The sequence below is a fragment of the Pelodiscus sinensis genome, chromosome 1, assembly GCF_049634645.1.
Source record: "Pelodiscus sinensis isolate JC-2024 chromosome 1, ASM4963464v1, whole genome shotgun sequence".
NCBI lineage: Eukaryota > Metazoa > Chordata > Testudines > Trionychidae > Pelodiscus > Pelodiscus sinensis.
Window position 1 is genome coordinate 21,346,220 of NC_134711.1, and position 14,353 is coordinate 21,360,572.

General features: G+C 42.7%; 1 protein-coding gene across 16 annotated transcripts in view; it reads left to right on the forward strand.

The window, feature by feature from the left end:
- MAGI2 (membrane associated guanylate kinase, WW and PDZ domain containing 2) overlaps positions 1 to 14,353 on the forward strand; it is a 1,141,222-nt gene that overhangs the window by 67,457 nt on the left and 1,059,412 nt on the right. The window lies entirely within an intron of this gene.

Genomic DNA, 14,353 nt, shown 5'->3' on the forward strand with positions numbered 1-14,353 from the left:
GAACAGGAACAGCCTTCTAGAAAAATAATGGGCAAGATCCACATCTAGTGTAAATTGACTTCAGTTGCTAAGTGAAGTGAATGATCATTTCACTAGCCCTCAGTAGTATTGGTTGGAAATTGGATAGAAGCATGCAATTATTATTACATTTTTCATCAGCCATTTGAACATTTCAGTTTTTCAACTACTTCATTACTCAGGCAGCACACCCACTGAAACAAATGTGGCAATTTACTTTTTTGAGGCATAAGGGATCTTGCGCAAAAGAGGGGTTTTGCGCAAAACAGCCCTGTCTACACTGCTTGTTTTTACGCAAAAACCTCTTGCACAAAAAGCATCAGCAGAGATATGCAAATGACAGCATAACAAATGCTAATGAGTGCTTCATTAGCATACTCTCTGCCGACAAATACCTGAAGTGTAGATGTAGCCTCAGTAATTTATCTTCTTGGTATTTCCACTCATGAAACTTCTTGGCCCGTACTGCTGCTGTCACTAGTGGAAGGAATTGGGCCAGGATCTCTTCTTTTAGCTGGGAATACAGTAATTAGCAGTGTCCTCCGCTGGCAAATCATAGTAAGCCTTCTGGGCCTTATCGCAGAGAAACGGGGTGTGTATTCTGGCCCATTGTTCCTGGGGCCAGGCCTCCGGCTGAACAGTTCTTTCAAACATGAGGAGATATGCCTCTACGTCATCCTCTGACATCACTTTGGTAGACAGCTTGTGGCCCTCTGGATTTTGGTCCCCAAAGTCCAAGTAAGGGTCTTTATCTAGTCTACTACCTCTCTGAGTAGGCCCCTGTCAGAAGCCACTTGATTTATTAATAGCTGGTTGGTCTCCTGCTGTAGGCGTGTCGCCTCTTGTAGTGCCAACCCCTTGTAGTGTGGGCTCTTGTTGGGCTGCTGTGGACTGTACCAGTGCTTTCACTAAGTCCTCCATTGTGGTCAGAGCCTCTAACACAATTAAGCAGAAAAAAAAATCCAACAGCCTAGAGCACGTGCTTTTTGGTGTGGGGCTTGGGTTTTTTTTTCTTTTTATTTGTTTATTTTGTTTTTTGTTTTTTCCTTCACCGTCTTTTTTCCTCCATGCTGTGAAATATCCCACTCTGACACTAGCTCTGGCAAAGCTCCAGCTATTCCCGTGGGTCTCACGCTACTGGCAGATAGTGTTAGCCTCCACGTGGCCTCTTTCTCTTTACTAGGGGCAGGAGCCACATCTTACTGAGCCATACTTATTATAGACTAGTTCACAGGTTTAGGGTAAACTCCCCTCTCTGGAGTCCTGATCTCCCTTATCGGGGCAGAGGTTGAGATGTTGTGAGGCAGTTGGAGGGAACCCAGGCTCAGGAACCTGGAGCCAGCGGTAACAGGGTTACTGCCACTCTCACTCTGGGAGCTTTTCCCTGGGCCACTTCCTCAAACAATCCCTCCTAGTACTTTTGCTTTGGTACCTGCTTGTCAGTCCTCTGCTCACACCTACACAGCTCCTGCAAACAGCACCTCCTCCTTCCGGTCCTTCACTCTTTTCCTTCCCCCTTCTTAGCCTGGGAGGAGCCCTTTTAAAATGACACCACAGGCCTTAATTGGCTACTTGTGGCTTCTAGCAAGTTCCGAATGACCCCAGGTGCCTGCCTGACTATGCTTTGACTTAGGCTTTGGCCTTTTTTTACTCAGGGAAAAGAAAGCTGCTTACCCAAGGTCCAGCATGTATTCCTTCCACTAGTGAACGACAGACGGCTGGTCTGGGTCTGCCACAATACCCACAAGTCAGATAAGGCTATCCATGTGTTGTGCTCAGACCTATCAAATATCCCTCGTGTCAGTTTCAGAGTTACTCTACCATCCACCAAAATTTGGTGTCCCTTCACTTTCATTGTTGAAAATTACTTACAGCATAAATAAAGAATAATAAAAATGACATAATGGAAAATAATTATTTACACTAAATACATGAATCCCAAGGCATTTTAGGTTTCCTTCACAAATAATTCTTTTGTTCCCCCTATTTTGGTTTTTTTGTTATTTGTATCCTACATATGGGCCTTAGCAGATTGAGAGTTATGATTGCACTAGGGAAAGAAACTTATAAAAGTCACATATGTTCACTCAGGCAGCGATGAGGGTGGAATCTCATATTGATTCCAGATAGGCTACTGATGAGCACATGTATATTAAATCAGAGCAATGCAAGAATTGCAAATACAATTCCATGTGAGACAAACAGTATTGTCCATGACAATTGCAGGTAGTTGTATCTTTACTTTGTGCTGCTCATGTTTTTCAGATAAGATGATATCTTGTCAGAGTGGTTCATAGTGACATGAAAAATCTGTTGCTTCCTTGCCCTATCATGGACTGTGCTTTCCACTTGCTGGGTCAACCTGATATGTGTTCAGTTTTGTCTTCAGAGTATGTTTATATTTTCTGTACTTGTCACCATGATGTCTTGCTTTATCTGACAATAAGATATCTTCTAGTAGGCCATACAAAATATCTGACCATTTTCTATCTTAAAGTAGGCCATACAAACAAAATACCCAGACCAATTCAGTTGAACTTTCATGAGCATTCCTGGAATGCCAGGCCTTGGACAACAATGAAAGATTTAATACTGGGAAACTTATCCCACCATTTGACCGCGCAAACTGACTGAAACCATATGTATATGGAACTGAGCAAGGTTCCTAATGTGGTGGCAATATGTTGTCCACATCTCATATAAAAACATTGTAAGCACAATTGACTGATAGATGGGTAGTTTAGTGCTTTTTTCTGCATAGGCAGTATGACAGCATTCAGTGTGCTGAGCTGGCCTTGGCTACGAAATGGGTAATCTTATCATCAGCTGTGGCTTTTTGTAACAGCAAACTCCCTAGGTAGCAAAACTTCTTCACGGACTTCATAGCAGTGTTGTTGATCTTAATAATGGGGTAGACATACACATCCCTTGGCACAAGTTGGTACAGTACTTCAGTTTTCTTTAGGCTGATTGTGAAAACAAAATGATTGCACAAGCCAAGTGATCAGTTATAAACGGAATGCCATTAATTGAGTGAGTAACCAATGCACATTCATCAACAAATGAAAGCTCCTTAATGAGTAAATCTGCCACCTTTCATGTGGGCACAGAAGCATTACAGATTGAATAGCTTCCCCTTCATATGGAACTGGATAAATACTCCACTGTCAATGTCATGAAATGCTTCGATAAGCATAGCCAAAAAAAAAAAAAAAAAGAGAGAGATGGAAAAAGAGCATGGGAGTCAGTATGCAACCTTGTTTGGTGCCATTGATCACCAGAAATCAGTCTGATATTTTTCCATTTTCTGCCACTCTGGTCATCAGGCCATCATGAATGTGAGCAATATCGAGGTCAAATATATAGTACCATTGTGCATAGCCAATTGCCATAGTGCCTGTGATCTTTGTTTTTAATGCCATTCAGGTACTTCTGCTAGTTAAATTAGTAAGAAAATTCCAAATGAAGGGAAAAAAACATTTTCCTTGTCCATTGATCCTTGAGGTTCTGGTCTTCACTTCCATTATATTTTATACTTGTACCACATTGGGGAGCAGGCGGTGAAACCTAGTAGGTATAACAGGAGTCTAGTATAATGGTTGGAGCAGAATCAGCAGGAAGAATTAGAGTTGTAGGCAGGAGACAAGCCAGTAGTCAGGAACTGGCAAAGAAGCAAATGGCACAGCTGGAATCATGGTAGGGGGACAAACCAATGTTTGGAGACAGGAGTTGGGAGTAGAAGGCAATGACTAGGTCCAGAGCTAGAGCAGGCTGTGAGTATGGAATGGAAGGAGCAGTTACTATTACTGCTGGGCTGTGTCTACACTGGCATCCCTTCCGGAAAAGGGATGCTAATGAAGCACTTTGGAATAGGCCAATATGCGGGGGATTTAAATATCCCCTGCGATATTTGCGTTAACATGGCTGCTGCTTTTTTCCAGCTTGGAGATAAGCCGGAGAAAAGCGCCAGTCTAGACGTGATTCTCTGGAAAATAAAGCCTTTTCCGGAGGATCTCTTATTCTTTCAAGTAGGAATAAGAGATCCTCCGGAAAAGGCTTTATTTTCCGGAGAATCACGTCTAGACTGGCGCTTTTCTCTGGCTTATCCCCAAGCCGGAAAAAAGCGGCAGCCATGTTAATGCAAATACCGCGGGGGATATTTAAATCCCCCGCGGATTTGCCTATTCCAAAGTGCTACATTAGCATCCCTTTTCCGGAAGGGATGCCAGTGTAGACACAGCCCTGTTGTTTCCAAGCTTAAATGGGGAACCATTCGCCCTTCTGTCCAGTCTGAGAACAGTCACTCAGGAAGGGCCCAGCCGAATTCATTGGGTTGATAAGTGACCATACCCAGAGCTAGTTGACTTATTGATAGTAGTGGCTGTATGCTCCCTTCCAGTAACACACACGGACAGTAGCAGAAGATAATGGAATAACTTGCGGATGTGGGAGCTTCTAACGTTTTTTCTGAGCTTGTCAGTACTGGCATTCCCTATGACCTGAATTGCTGGGGTTGTGGCCTTCTAATTTGGGAGAAGGCAAACATCAGCTTTGCTCTTTGACTCCCCCTCCCTCCCATCGACGTCTCTGGCCCCATGCAGTAAATTTTCTGGGACTCACTTTGCTTGTCCTTTCTTGCAATACAATGGTGGTAGTATTGAACTGTTCAATCTCTTTCTGTGGCCACTTTCTTCAGTTTAACTCCCCTGCTCTTGTGCTTTTATCTTTATCCCTACTGAGAAATGTCCCCGTTTCAATACCACTAATTCTAGATTTGCCTTAAGTTACCAGAGTTTGACTACCACTGTATTTAGTCTCAGCATCTGCTATGCTATTGTTCAGTGAGCTATGATTTACCTTTCTGGCTTTTTAAGACAGGCCCGATTCCCAGTTGCTAAATTGTTTTCAGTAGAGCAACACAGATTTACATTAAGCTGACCCTATGTATTTAAGGTATCTTAAGTCCATGCAAAAAAAGTCTCAGAGGGGTAGTTGTGTTAGTCTGTAACTTTAAAAACAACAAGTAGTCCTGTGGCACCCCAGAGAATAACAAAAATATATATAGTATCATGAGCTTTCTTGGGTAAAATCCACTTAATCAGATGATAGTTGTTTGACACTCTGACCCCTGTGACTTACAACTACTGGAGGCTGTGACACTCCTCCTCTATAACAGTGGTGGGCAACCTGCAGTCCACAGCCACAGGCAGCCCACTGGGGCTCCACCTGTGGACTGCGGACCACTTGGCTGCCCTCTGCACTGTGCACCTCTCGTGCACTGGGCACCAGAGCCCTGCACTTCCTGCTCCTCCCCTCTCCCTCCCAGCACTTTCGCAGGAGCCACAAATCGCCTGATTTGTGCTCCATCTCTGCTCCTCCCTCTCTCTCCCAGAGCTGGAATACCACGGATCAGCTGTTTGTGGCATTCCGGCTCTGGGAGTGAAGGAAAGAAGTGGGGACAGAGTTTGAATCAGGTGATCCACATGCTCCAAAAGTGCTGGCAAAGGAAGGATTAAGAAGTGTGGGGCTCTGGTGGTTCCATGCGTGAGGGGATCATGGGGGAGAAAGGGTCAATGGGGGAGGGGGATGTCATGGGACCACAGGTGGAACCCGAGTGGGCTGCAGACTGCTGTGGACCACTGAGGTGAAGGAGAGCCACTCATGCAGCCTACTCACCATTCCTGGTGGCCCATCCCTGTCTTAAAGGTGAAGAATCACAATACTATTCTCTGTTTTGTCTAGTTATGCTTTGCATAATTGATGGATGAAGTGGTGAAACCTTCCTTCAGTTTCTGCAAGAAGATGTGAATTTACTTCCAATTTTTGCTGCATGAATAGTGTTATATTTGGAGTAGTCAGAAAATAAAACACCAGGTTTAGAAGATAATCATAGATAGCCAGTTATGAGACTATACTTCCTTTTTTCTTTTTCTGACTCCTAGCCTTACATTCTTGGCCCCAGCTTGCTCTGATGTAATATTTTGTTACATGAGAATGTTCGATCTGACATCCATAATGAAAACTAGAGCACTTTATCGCAGCTTGTGTAACTATCATAATTTTATATTGCATATGAAATTTAATAATAAAGTAGGATTGGATATCCCTGACCAACATGGCAATTCTTACTGTCTAAATAAATCAAAACTCTATTTCCAAAAGCTAGATAGCTTTAATTTTATGGCTCATAATGAAAACATTCTTTTTAGCACTCAAAAAGAAAATATTTTCCAAAGGCTGCTTCAATACATAAGGTTAATTTTTTATTCCTTTTCAGACAAAAATGTTTTGAATCTAAATGTAGAATTGTGCATGGTTCATTAAATGTTGATTAAATGTGTAAGAACAGCTGTACTCTTCATACACCTATGCTCATTAAAGTTAGGCTTTGTGTATTTTATCACATTTGTTCCAAATCATTTTCCTTTGTATTACAGATCAGTCCCACCACATCGAAAATACTGATAAAAATGATTCAGATGGTTCTGAAACTGATCCAGAGACCATTGCGGTCAATGATACCATCTACATTTTTTGTTACTCAATAAGGGTATGTCTACACTACAGCGCTAATTTGAACGAACTAATTCAAATAAGCTAATTCAAAATAATGCATCTAGATGCAAAAACTAATTTGAATTAGCGTTTTGCTAATTCGAAATAGGATGTCCACACTGAGTGGACCCTGAACCAAAGTTAAGGCTGGCTGGAACCAGTGCCTGCAGGGCATCAGGTTAGGACTTAGAGTGTGGAGCCGCTGCCTGAGGCTAACTGAGCTCCATGCTTAAAGGGACCCTGGCCCCTACCCCAGGCAGACAGTTCTCAGGGTTCCCTGCTTGCTTGTCTACCTCGATGAGGGACAGCAAAACAGTCCTGTCTTGGAGTGCCCTGAGTGTCCACACTCAGCACATCACAGCACTCGGCCATCAGCCCAGCTGCACTTGTTGCAGGCTGCCATCCGAGAGGTCCATCAGGGGGCTGTCTGGATCCAGGAGGTCCTGCAGAAGAGCTTCCACCCTGGGGAGCCTGCAGAACCACCCCAGTCCTCCCTTTCATGGGCTCATGCCCCATTCCTCCCTCACCTCCTTCCACTTACCCCTCCCTACCCCCCGCTTCCTGATGTAAAAAATAAAGGACATATGCGGTCAAAAATAGAAACTCTCTTTATTTAACAAAACGGGGGGGGGGATTAAACTCTGGGGAGATTGGGAAAAAGAAGTGGGAGAGGGGAAGAGAGAGGGTGGGAGAGGGGAGGGGGAAACCTGGGAGGAGATAGCTGGAAGGCGAAAAACAGGGAAAGGAGGAGGAGGGGAAATATAAAACTATGGTACGCCCACATCTTGAGTACTATGTACAGATGTGGTCTCCTCACCTCAAAAAAGATATTTTGGCCTTGGAAAGGGTTAAGAAAAGGGCAACTAAAATGATTAGGGGTTTGGAATAAGTCCTGTAGGAAGAGAGGCTAAAGCGACGGGGACTTTCCAGTTTGAAAAAGTGGAGACTGAGGGGGGATATGATAGAGGTATATAAAATCATGAGTGGTGTGGAGAGGGTGAATAAAGAAACGTTATTCATTAGTTCCCATATTATCAGGACTAGAGGACACCAAAAGAAATTAATGGGTAGAAGGTTTAAAACTAATAAAAGAAAGTTCTTCACAGCACATAGTCAACTTGTGGAACTCCTTGCCAGAGGAGGCTGTGAAGGCTAGAACTATAACAGAGTTTAAAGAGAAGTTAGATAAATTCATGGAGGTTGTTTCCATGGAGTGGTATTAGCCAGGGGGTAGAAATGGTGTCCCTGGCCTCTGTTTGTGGAAGGCTGGAGATGGATGGCACGAGACAAATGGCTTGGTCACTGTCTTCGGTCCACCCCCTCCAGGGTACCTGGTGCTGGCCGCTCTCGGCAGACAGGCTACGGGGCTACAGGGACCTTTCGTCTGACCCAGTATGGCTGTTCTTATGTTCTAAGCTCAGGGTCGGGAGTCTCACTGGACCAACTTGATTTTCATGCAAACCTCTCCGGGTCCGCATGTGGCCTCTGGTGGCAAGGCTGGCAGCCATGCGGCTGTAGATGGCTGTCTTCCTGTGCCTAGTGTGGAGGTTGTGGACGCTGGAAGCCTCCCCCCAAACCTCGATGAGGTCCGCGATCTCCTCACTAGACCAGGCAGGCGCCTGCCTTTTGTGGCCCCGGGCAGGCTCCTATGAGCCACCAGCCTGGTCCTGGGATGAGGTGGAGGGCTGGGTAGCAGCGGGTGGCTGGCTCATCCCGTGTCAGGTGCAGGGTCTGCTGGCTGGATGCTGGCAAGCTTGCAACTGGCACGGGCACCGTGGGCACACTGTGCCCCTTTAAGGGCTCCGGGACCCGGAGGGGGGCAGAAGAGTTTCCTTGGTTTGGCCCAGAGTGGCCACCAGGGCAACCTGGGAAGGGCTAGCCTCCAACTAGTTCGAATTAAGTGGCTACACAGCCCTTAATTCGAACTACTTAATTCGAACTAAGCGTTACTCCTCGTAGAATGAGGTTTTCCTAGTTCGAATTAAGCGCGCCGCTATTTTGAATTAAATTCGAAATAGCGGTTTGCATGTGTAACCCCTATTAAAGTTCATTTGAACTAATGACTGTTAGTTCGAATTAACTTTGTAGTGTAGACATACCCTATGGTGCTGCAGGACTATTTGTTATTTTTTAATTTTTTTTTTTCAGTTTCAGAGTAACACAGTTACCTTTCTGAGCCATTCACTTCAGAACGCTTTGGATCAGGTCCTTTATGAATCTGTTGTCAGTAATTTTATATACTATTTAAATATCTTTGAAGTGTATGAAGGAAATTACATCATCATCATAAATTAGTGATGGAATACTCCTATTAGATATTTTTATCCATCTCCCAGATCACCTAGTGCAGTGTTCCTCAAATTTTGAGGTTCGGGAACCCTTATTCAAAATCAGATTTTCATAATTTTTTTACATTTGCTATCGAGATAAGAGTACAGGATGTATGACTGATAACAATTCTAAGCCTGTGCAGTTTATTTACTTGTGTGTTTGAGAAGTTAGCAGAAAATTATTTTGTAGGAGTGAGATTTTCTTTGCTTTAGATTGTAATAGCAATTTTCAACACCTCATAACCCCTTGCTTGCCTAGAGTAACTCCATAGGGGTAAAAATCACGAATCTAGTCCATTCCCTAGTTCTCAATCCAGAAACTCTTGGCAGCTCCGGTGAGTTCCTCACAGCTCCCAGCCCCTCCACTTCCTGCCCCTAGGCCCAGACAGGAAGGTCTCCTGTATACTGGCATACTTCATCGGGAAAGAGTAGGGGCTTCTAGCTATGTCAGTACCTCTTCATATCCTTGACTCACATAGCTTGGCTGGCAGAGGCCTGTACTGTAGACACAGCCTTATGGGAGCAGGTGATTGAGGCAGGCATCAGTGATGAGCCAGGATGGTGAGAAGTAAGTTCTGTTGGAGAGCTGACATATCTATTCCTTATCCATTGCTACTGTCTCATGGCAAGCAAGGCTTATTCTGCCTCTTGTACAATTGGGGCGCAGACAGCCTATACAGGCTCCTTGGCAAGGTGGGGGAGGGGTAGCTCCTGCCCCCGGGGGGGTGGAGCTTCCAGTAGAAGGGGCAGGAGCAGTCAGCACTTAGCACCAACCAGTGTGCATCATGCTAACTCACAGGCAGCCCCCAGCGCTGTCTGGAGTGCAGCGCTACCAACCAGCTCAGCCTGTAGCACTGCCCAGAATGTGTAGCATAGTGCTCCAGCAGCTATTTAAAGGGCTCAGAGCTCTGACCACTGCCACTGCCCCAGGCCGCTTTGAATTGCCAGTCCCCGGGGCAACTGCTCCTGTTGCCCTCCTGTTGGCAAGTCTGTGAAGAATGCAGAGCATAGTCTTGCCACATATTAACCAGAGATATTCAATTCTGAGGCCTTGTTTTTCATGACATTTATATATTTTTTTAGAGAAATCACCCCCTGCAATGTGTCCGGGTATATATTTAACAGGTTTCATTGGAGACACTGAGTTGTTTGTTTATGAAACATCTGATGCCCTGAAATAGGTGAATTTCTTGTTAAGTGATAGTTCATTGTTTCCAGAAGCTGATGTTCTAACTCAATATACAGAAGTCAACATTATTTAAGACTGCTTTGATCTCAGTGACATCGTTGGCTGTATCTTGTTATCCCAGTAGTATTGTCATTGAGGGCAAGAGAATGACCTGCTGGAGAATTTCCAAATAGACTTGTACTTGTGATCCATTATTCATTAAATGAGACAACCCATACAGCAGTTTTAGGATGGTCTAGCATAGTGTGTTGGTTTACCTTTGACAGTTGGTGCTGTGTTTTATTGATTATAAACCTAGAAATGTGTTGATGGCAACTTGCATAAAGCAGAAGATACCTTTGGGAAATACAAAAATTGTGATTAGAAATTACAGGAAAGGACTAGAACAGCACCCAAACATCCTGAATTGTGTTTTCATCACCTCCAAATTCAAAATACTTGCAGGTCATTACACTGGGAAATAAGGTGAAGTCCACATGAAAAAATCACATACACATACACAAAAACTTGCCTTATAAAGAAAATGATGGAGCAAACATATTACACCCATTCTTGTATTTGATTCTGGGTCAAATTCATGGTCCTAGTCACATCTGTCAGGCTGCTAGTAGTTTAGGTCCTAACAACCTTAAAGATCATTGTAGTCAGTGGAGACCCATCCAGTGATGAAGACCAGAGTAGAACTTTCAGTGTGTTCTTAGTCGAAGGGGCCAGTGGTAGACCAACATATAGGAAGAAATAAGGTTGAGCCTGGACGTGGTCATCTACAGATCACATCCCTTTTCTCACGAGCCTTCCCATGATAACAGAAACTGGAATGATGAGGAAGAGGAAGAGAAGGTCTGCAGAAGTAGAAGTAGAAGCAGCTAAACCATGGAGTGAGTGAAAGAGATGCTGTGCTGTGGATAATTAGTTGTACAATTAATTCTGTATTTGGCATTTGGGTTACTCTATGATGGATATACTAGAAATACCTAACTATATGGGCTCTAACCGTTAAACATCTTCACCCACAGCTGTTGAAAGTGAGGAACAAGACCTTTCAAACTTTCTCTACTCTCCCAGAGTTAGTGGAATTGAAATAAGCTTTGTAATATGTCCTCTTTGGCATAATTATGATCAGCATCATTTATCAGTCCAAAGGAATGAGCACACTTAAGTTTTATGTTGAACAGGGGCTGAGTGATGTTGTTGATTGTTAAATTCTGATTATTAGAAATTACTCTTTTTCAAATAGTAGGGCAGATAATTACAACTGGGAATTTTAGAGAATGTCTCTGTTTGCCCTTGCTCAGGCCCTAGTTCATTAAAGTAGTTAAGTAGATGACTAACTTTAAGCATGGGAGTACTCCTTTCACTCATTGATTTTATCTTTAAATTAGGCATTTGCTTTAATTGCCTAACTGAAACTGGGCCAAAGTTCTTAAAACAATCTCATTAATTGTATAGGCATCTATGAACTAAGCTGTAGTGGTGCTATAAAATTCAGCTCAAAGTTGTTTCTAAATTAATGAGCTCCAGTCAGTAACCATTGTTTATTTTATATTATTTACTGACAAATGTGGTTGAGAATTGCCTCAATAATACCACATGCCAGAACATAATATACTGTGTTTCACAATTATTCTACTCTTTTAGGGCCTGTACACATGGCTCTCCCATGTGGCAGCATGGTGAACTGCCAGTAGGATGCTGCACTCACCCAAAAGGGGGATTTCTGAAGAAGAATAATGAGAGTGACAAGGCCAAAAAAAAAAAGACACACACAAAAAAAGAATTTTAGAATGGGGAGCATAAACATTCAGAAATTATTGAGAGAGAAAAAAGGATGGATGCAAAATCTGCACAAGGGTTAAAAGAGTTAACAGAGTGGTAGATGCTCTGTGATTTGACATAATAGTGTGTTTAGTCAAATATCTCTCTTGACTTTGTTCTATCTGTAACTGTACATAAATCACATTTGGGAGCCCTAAAATACTAAATGTAAGTGGATATATTGGGCCAATTTCATACCTTGTGCAAGTCCACTAAAGTCCGTAGAATTTCACCAGAGACAATGTTGGCATGTACAGATTTTAATTATTCATAAAGATGTCTCTTTTGATAGAAGGCAATCTATATATACTCTTGAAAGATACCATGCCTTCTGAGGGTCAGTATCATCTTGCCAGTATTTAAATTGTATTCAATACTGGTAACATAACCGCAGTGTTGGCTCTGCACAAGATTTCTGGTTCAGTGAACAAAACGCAGACTGTCACTTTGAAGATAAAATAGTCTCTCTCAGGATGTACTGTCAAAAGTCTGATGAGATGGAGCACTGAAGCTTTGACTGTTTCTTTCGCTGTGCTTTGACTCTAGAGTCCTTTGGGTTATTCTTTATTAATCTAAAGAAATCACACCTTCTGGCTATTTCACACTGTTTGAATTGTTAAACAAGCCTTAGTGCTAGGTTTCCAATTCTGAAGGAGTTCTCAGAGCAGTATGAATGACCTCAGGCACTATTTAGATACCCGATAATATTCTCTAGATTTAGATTCTAGAGACATAGCTGGTACTTGTTCTTATAGTGGCAATGTCTTGGGAAGCAGAAAAAAATCACAGTGGAAATTCTCTAAATTTCTGGGCTGAAACCGCAGTTGCTCCAGGGTCACAGCTGGTACAGTTGAAGATTGTCGTGGTGGAGGAAATATCTCTCTAAACCACCTTTTCATTTCCTTGATCCTAGGCAAGATAGGGACTGGAATTAAGACTTGTGTTAAATTATGTTGACCTTGGCATTGCATAGAAGCTGCAATGGTGTTTGAGGATCACCATATAATTTGTCACCTGCTCCCATTTTTGTGGCCTACTGTCTAGAGAACTGGATTGGGTTGTAGGACTCCAGGGTACTAATCCTAAATTTGCCACTCACCTGGTTAGATCTCTGTATGCCTCAGTTTTCCTGTTTATTAATTAATGATAATGATACTTACTTTGTGTGTAAAGTGCTTTGAGATCTACTGCTAATAAGCTATAAAATACTGCTATAAGCTAATAATAATAAATAATTAATAACCTCACCACCAATTTACACTCACTAAGCAGAGTGGGAGAACAAATTATATCAAGGTTGGTACTGTCTCTTGATTTGTGTTCATACAGTGTTTAGAAAAAAAGAAGTCCTGATCTCAACTGGGGTCTTAAGGTTCTGCCATAAACCCTCTGCTTCCTGCCCTGGGTAGTTGTTTTAGCTCTTTTATTGCTTTTATTGTACGCATATGGTTGTTTAATAATAGAGATATGTAATGGTTCAGGAGTCAAACAGTTTTATTCAGAATCTCTTCACACCAGAACAGAACATTTTCTTTCTTTTTTTGTTTGATGAGCATCCAGAGGTGAAAATGGGCCAGTAGGGGCTGGTAGGGTATACTCGTAACAAAGTGGCTACTGGTAAAGGCCAATACACACCCAATATTAAAGTGCTGCAGTGGTTTAAGGACCATACAGCAGGGCCACCGACAAGAGGGAGCAGCTTTTTCAGAGCCCAGTAATTTAAAAGGGCCTGGGGCTCCCAGCCACCATAGCCACAGTAGTGAGAGCATCCAGAGCCTAGGCCCTTTACATTGTTACCAGAATCTTCTGCCCTGCCCCCTCCGCCCAAGGCCCGGCCCTTCTGGGCCCTTGTAGCAGTAAGACTTTTAAGTTACTTTCACCATGCGTGGACCCCAGTGGCGAGCATTTGCAATCTCGAATGCAGATAGTTTGGAATAATTCAAGAGACTAAAAGTATATCTCATAACATTAATAGTTGCCTGGATTTAGAGACATTTGGCTCTGAGCAATGTGCAATTTGTTTGTTTAAAATTCCATTTCTGTTTATGTTTTAATGTTTAAATTCTACTGAATAACTATGTCATGATAATAGCTTTCCTGAAAATAGATGTTCCCCTGACCTCCTTTGTTAGCAGTGATTGCTGATGTAGATTATTGTGGGGGATGAGAGATTTGTAACACAGTGGGTTATTCATTAGCCTTTTTACTATAAGAACTTGACAGAAAATCATTCCAATAAAACAATTGTTTTATGTTCTAAGTAAAATGAATTTAATGAGTCAAATAAATTCCTAGTTTCACTGAATATAGTTCAAGTAATTCTTTGAGTAACTTCCTTAAAGGCATCTTGTACAATATTTGGAATATCTTCATTTGTTGCTCTTGTCCATTTTAATGTTCTGACTTCTTGAATCCCTTTGTCTGATCTGAATCTTTCTCTCTCTGG